The sequence below is a fragment of the Hemitrygon akajei genome, chromosome 17 (genome assembly GCF_048418815.1).
Source record: "Hemitrygon akajei chromosome 17, sHemAka1.3, whole genome shotgun sequence".
Lineage (NCBI taxonomy): Eukaryota > Metazoa > Chordata > Chondrichthyes > Myliobatiformes > Dasyatidae > Hemitrygon > Hemitrygon akajei.
In genome coordinates, this window is record NC_133140.1 from 29,447,155 (window position 1) to 29,453,154 (window position 6,000).

General features: G+C 43.6%; 1 protein-coding gene across 3 annotated transcripts in view; it reads right to left on the bottom strand.

The window, feature by feature from the left end:
- Nucleotides 1-5,781, bottom strand: part of psme3ip1 (proteasome activator subunit 3 interacting protein 1) — a 124,161-nt gene extending 118,380 nt beyond the window's left edge. Inside the window, exon 1 of one of the 3 annotated variants that reach the window (XM_073069844.1) lies at nt 5,663-5,781. The gene's annotated coding sequence lies outside the window, so the exon portion shown is untranslated. The other 2 variants (XM_073069847.1, XM_073069846.1) reach the window with 2 other exon arrangements.
- Nucleotides 5,782-6,000: the final 219 nt, after the last annotated feature.

Below are 6,000 nucleotides of genomic sequence, written 5' to 3' on the forward strand. Positions count from 1 at the left end.
CAGTCAATGAAAGCAAGCATGCAGGTACAGCAGGCAGTGAAGAAAGCTAATAGCATGCTGGCCTTTATAACAAGAGGAATTGAGTACAAGAGTAAAGAGGTCCTTCTGCAGTTGTACAGGGCCCTGGTGAGACCCCACCTGGAGTATTGTGTGCAGTTTTGGTCTCCAAATTTGAGGAAGGACATTCTTGCTATTGAGGGAATGCAATGTAGGTTCACAAGGTTAATTCCCGGAATGGCGGGACTGTCATATGCTGAAAGATTGGAGCAACTGGGCTTGTATACACTGGAATTTAGAAGTACGAGAGGGGATCTGATTGAAACATATAAGATTATTAAGGGATTGGACACGCTGGAGGCAGGAAGCATGTTCCCGCTGATGGGTGAGTCCAGAACTAAAGGCCACAGTTTAAGAATAAGGGATAGGTCATTTAGAACAGAGATGCGGAAAAACTTTTTCACCCAGAGAGTGGTGGATATGTGGAATGCTCTGCCCCAGAAGGCAGTGGAGGCCAAGTCTCTGGATGTATTCAAGAGAGAGTTAGATAGAGCTCTTATAGATAGCGGGGTCAAGGGATATGGGGAGAGGGCAGGAACGGGGTACTGATTGTGTATGATCAGCCATGATCACAGTGAATGGCGGTGCTGGCTAGAAGGGCCGAATGGTCTACTCCTGCACCTACTGTCTATTGTCTATTCCACAGACAGACATATCTGAGTGGGAGTGGTCTATGGAATTGAAGTGTGTGGCCACAGGGAGATCCCACCACTGCTGGAGGACTGAGCACCGGTGTTCGGCGAAATGGTCTCCCAGTTTGCAGCGGGTCTCCCCAATGTAGAATTCTCCACCTTCCCCCCTAGCCCATTTCCCTTAAGCCTATCACTTCTCAGCTCTCTACTTCATCCCTCCCCCCACTTCTTATCCCCCCTCGACCATCCCATGTTACTTCACTCCTGATGAAGGGTTTCGGCCCGAAACGTCGTCACTACCTCCTCCCATAGATGCTGTCTGGCCTGGTGAGTTCTGCCAGCATTTTGTGTTTTTATTTATTTCCAGCATCTGCAGATTCACTCGTGTTGCCTTTGAAGATGGAAATAAAAATGTTTTCTTGCTTAAAATATTAAAGAAATATGTCATCTTTAACTTTATGCCTTTTGCAAATCAGTTCATCTTTTACTCGCTTAGCTATTCACAGTAACAGAAATTTTGACCAGGGTGCCCAAACTTTTGCATGCCACGGTAAGTGCAAAAGTACAATTTCAGATTTAACCAAAGTTACAGACAGAAATTCAACAGTTGTAGCAGGGCTTGCACGATATCACTTCCTACAAAGTGAAACCAGGTTGCATACGCATCACCTCCAGGTAAGCTCAATGCATGCATTATACATGCTTTGAAAGGGAGAATAATGGGACACCTAACCAAGCCCCAGGACTCCTAACAACCTTGTGATCTCAATCACCAGAGCAAGCTTCAGAGCATCCTTCAGGACGATGAACCCACACAAAGCCTCTAGTCTAGATGGTACACCTGCTCAAATGCTGAAGACCTAGGCAGATGAGCTGGGTGCTGTAGTCAAGGAAATCTTTAACCTCTAGCTTCTGTGGTCTGAGGCTTTTACCCATTTCAGAAGGGCATCTTTAGTACTAGCATCCAAGGAGAGTGTGGAGACCGGCCTCAAACACTGCAGTATGGTAACACATACATCCATCCTAATGAAATGCTTTGAGAGATTGATTATGTTGTGAATAATCTCTAACCTTAGAAAGGACCTAGATCCACTTCAATTTCTCTATTTCCACCACAGGTCCACAGCAAGCGCTATATCATTGACTCTCTGCTCTGTTCTGGACCATTTGGATAACAGAAATGCATATGACAGGTTCATCAACTTGATACCGCCATAACAGGCCATATTTCAAATCGTCACTGGTCATGTTGGGCCAGAGTACAGGAGTGAGACAGAACATCAGGCTGAAAGGTGCCACAGTAATGACCTCACACTCAGTGTCAACAAAACCAAGGAACTCATTGTTGACACAGAGAGCAGAAGTCAAGAGACCACATGCCAGTTCTCTTTGGTGAGTCAGTTAGCCACTTCAAATCCTTCAGCATCATCAGGGGCCAGTGCATAAATGTAATCACAATGTATGTTCACCTCTAATTTGTCAGAAGCTTAGGGAGATTAGGCATGTCATCAAATTCTTAAACACACTGCTACAATTGCACCATTGAAAGGACAGTGACTTGTTGCATTCTGATGTGGTATGGCAACTCCAAAGCGCAGGAACGCAGGAGGTTGCAGGAAGTACTGGACACAGCCCTCTGCACCACCAACAGCATCTGAAGAAAGTGCTGGCACAAGAAAGTGGTATCTCAAGGATCCTCACCTTCTAGTTCCTGCTCTCTTCTTGTGGCTACAGTTGGGCAGGTACAGAAGCCTGGTGTCCTACTTCATCAGGTTCAAACAACTACTTCCCTCCAACCATCAGGTTCCTGAAATCACCTGAACAAGCCTAATCTTACCTTAGCGAGGGAACACTACAAAATACCTTTTGCATTATTATAGGGTTTTATGCACTAATGTCATCTGGCAGTCTTTTTTTTCTTCACACTTGTGCAATTTATGTGTAGTTTAATCTCATTAATATAGTAATATACACTGTTGTCTGAGTCTGTGTACCTGCGATGCAGCTACAAACAGGTTTTTTTTCATTGTACCTGTACCTCACCACAGTTGTGGTTGACTATTGATTAGTCAGGGCATGGAAGGTTACAGAAAGAAGGCAAGAAATGAGGTTTAGAGGGAAATGGATCAGCCATGATGAAATGGTGAAGCAGACTCAATGAGCCAAATGACCTAATCCTGCTCCTATATCTTAATAAACTTGACTTGCTATGAGAACCATCACTCAGGTAGTCACACTACTGTGTGGAAATATTAAACTCCAGGATTTCAAATAGTTAACCTTCAAATGCACTTATTACTGAATATACGCGTGCACCCAAGGTCCACTCCACCAACTTTTCCCTCTTTTTTTGTGACAATACTGATTTCCATCAGGGGTAATTTCATGAGAACCAATACCTTTTGATATTTTGTCTTGAAATGAAATAGAAGTTGGGTGTTTTTGACAGCAGCTAAGTGGTACTTGTCTCCATCCAGTTTCTGCAGAGCTGGAAGATTTTCACTTTCAAAGCACTAAGGCAAATCACAGACTTCACTATAACTTTCCTAAATAAGATCCAACAACAGCACTAAGTGTCACAATTTGCATGGATCAGCTTTTTAACTACCATAAACAGCAGCTCTTCCAATAGGTTTCTCATTCCCTCAGTGCCATCACTTAGTTTTTTTTAATATACTTAAACAATATTGTTTCCAACCAAGGATACTGTGTCCACAAGGAAATAAATATATATGACATCAGCATACACCTTAATAGGTAACAATACTAAAATATGTACATGTGCAAGGAAATGCTGACTGTTCTGCTTGAAACTCGCAGTTCCCAATGTAAATCTCAGAAAGTTTGGGGGGGCGGAATTTACCGTACACACGTGCAAATGCCAAAACATCTTCCACACTATCTTCACTGGGGAATCCATTCACCGCACTGTGGCACAAACAATTCTCCTCCACTAGTTTCAATGGGGCTGAATGGCCTTAGGGGTTGAGGCAAGGGTCAGGTTTTTAATGTTGTTGCTTAACTTTATTTTCAATTCAAAATCTTTTCAAATGTTGGAATTTTTAATTTTATTTAAAACCCTTGTATTTTTGAATGCTTCTGAATGACAGAAGTATTCAAAGCCTTTGACAGCTTTGCCTTGGGCCTTAGGCACCTGTCAGTGTTTTTCCAGCAGTTTCATGGGTAGGACTTGTTCTGGCTTTCCTAAACAAACTTAACAGATTTATTGTCATAGACTGACATACACAGGATACATATGTCAGAACATCAGCTTAATTTAAACTAAATTATTCAGCAAAGGCCCTACTGTGGTTGGAGCCCGCTTCATCCAACATTTGCCCCTAGAACAGAGGCACAAGGTGAGTGCAGATGGGCTGTCAAACTGTAAGAACCCAGACACCTAGCTACTGTCAGTTAGTACCAAATCCCCATTTCCACATTTCTACCACAATGAGAAAAACAAGCTAAATACTTAAACAAGTAACGCACACAAAAATGCTGGAGGAGCTCAGCAGGCCAGGCAGCATCTATGGAAAAAAGTAGTCGGCATTTCGGCCCGAATCATCGACTGTACTTTTTTCCATAGATGCTGCCTGGTCTGTTGAGTTCCTCCGGCATTTTGTGTGCGTTACTTAAACGGATACACAGTTAGCCCTGAGCTGAACCCCTGAACTTGGAGGACCGATGGACCACTCTTAGTCAGGCCTCTATCCTTTGACCTGTTTGACATGGATGACTCTACTAAGAGTCAAAGCACAAGGCCCTGACTCCAGCCAACATAGCTCTCTGGGTCATTGGGGCATGCAAGCCCACAGCCAAAGGACAAGATTGTGGTCCTTAAACAAGTACATTGTTTCAATAAGCATATTGATTTCCAGAGATGAGGAACATTAGTTATTCAGAATAAACTGAAGCTGGGATTACAAATAAAACTGGAATAGTATGTTCACACCTCCTTCTTGCAAGAACAATTAATTCCCTTGGCCTGTTCCATCACCACTGAGGTGCATCTTCTCTCTCCTTGAAATATATTTTATTGAAGAGAATTTATATGCATACACTAACAAATAAAATGCACCAATAAGTAATTTTGCTGTTTTTCTCTAACTATCACTGAATAAAACTTCCTGGTATCTTCAAGAAGCACACAAATCTAACGGACACGGTGATTCAGTGCACCATTCTGAATTAACTATACCTTCACAATACAAATAAAAAAGTCAGTTTCTTGGGGTTAGCAATAGTTCAGAGGTAGCACATTTGTCTCCATGTCAGAAGTGTTGAGGTTTTAAATTTAAAAACACATATTCACTAGAGTAATGGGCCAATTTTGAACATCACACAGATGCAAAAAGATCACATGGCTCCAGCCGAACACAAATAGTACAGCCAAGCCTGGTTCACTGTTCAAAGCAATCATGTGTTATCTGACAATTCCCTCCACCTGACTTGGCCACAGAACTTGGCAAGAATCAATTATCTATGTTTAAGTGCAAATATTACCAGCACACACTTGAATGGCCTTGCAAAGTTTAAAATCTTACGCAGGCTCTCTTTAAACAAAACAGATTTGGGTGGTCTTCACTGTCTTGTTACATTAACATGCCAAGACCCAAAGTAGGTTCTGGGTTGCCATGAGGCTGTCGACTTGGGATCGTAAAGCAGCCCGGCCCCTCTGTGTTGCTGAGAAGGACGTGAGTCTCATCCCCAGACGGGTCAAAGGAACAGAGAGCACATTGACCTCTCTCACCTGACGTATATTGACAAACTCTGGTGGATAAATAGGCGACCCACCCTCGGTGTTACACAGGGCCACCACTGAAGCGAAGCAAGTGTGGGACAAGTGCCGGTCCGCGCCTAGGACCCGTCTGGATTTGCAGGAAACCCCGAGCCAGGCCGCAGACAACCGAACTGGGCTTCGGCCAGCATCAAAACGCCACGCAGCAACCCTCAACAACTCCCAGGATACTCACCTGCCCTGCACCGCTTTCCCGTCGCTCCGACAACTCCTTCCCTCCGGCCGGTAGAGCTTCTCCAAAAGTTCCGGGGTCGGCTGCGTTCCGGCGGAAGCGGTCTGAAGCAACGTCAGAATCTCCACAACAACAACAACAACAACAACAACAACAACCTGCATTTATGTGGCACCAATTCCATATCCAGTACTGCTCCAGACGCTGATACTGTGTTTTTAAACCTAAAAGCTTGACGAGGAAGCATCTTAAATGATATTGGTAGTTGAAAGGTCACCGATAATGAAACGCAGATCTCTTGGAGAGTTCAGGAGGGATGAAAATGTGTTTTTTTTTAAAGA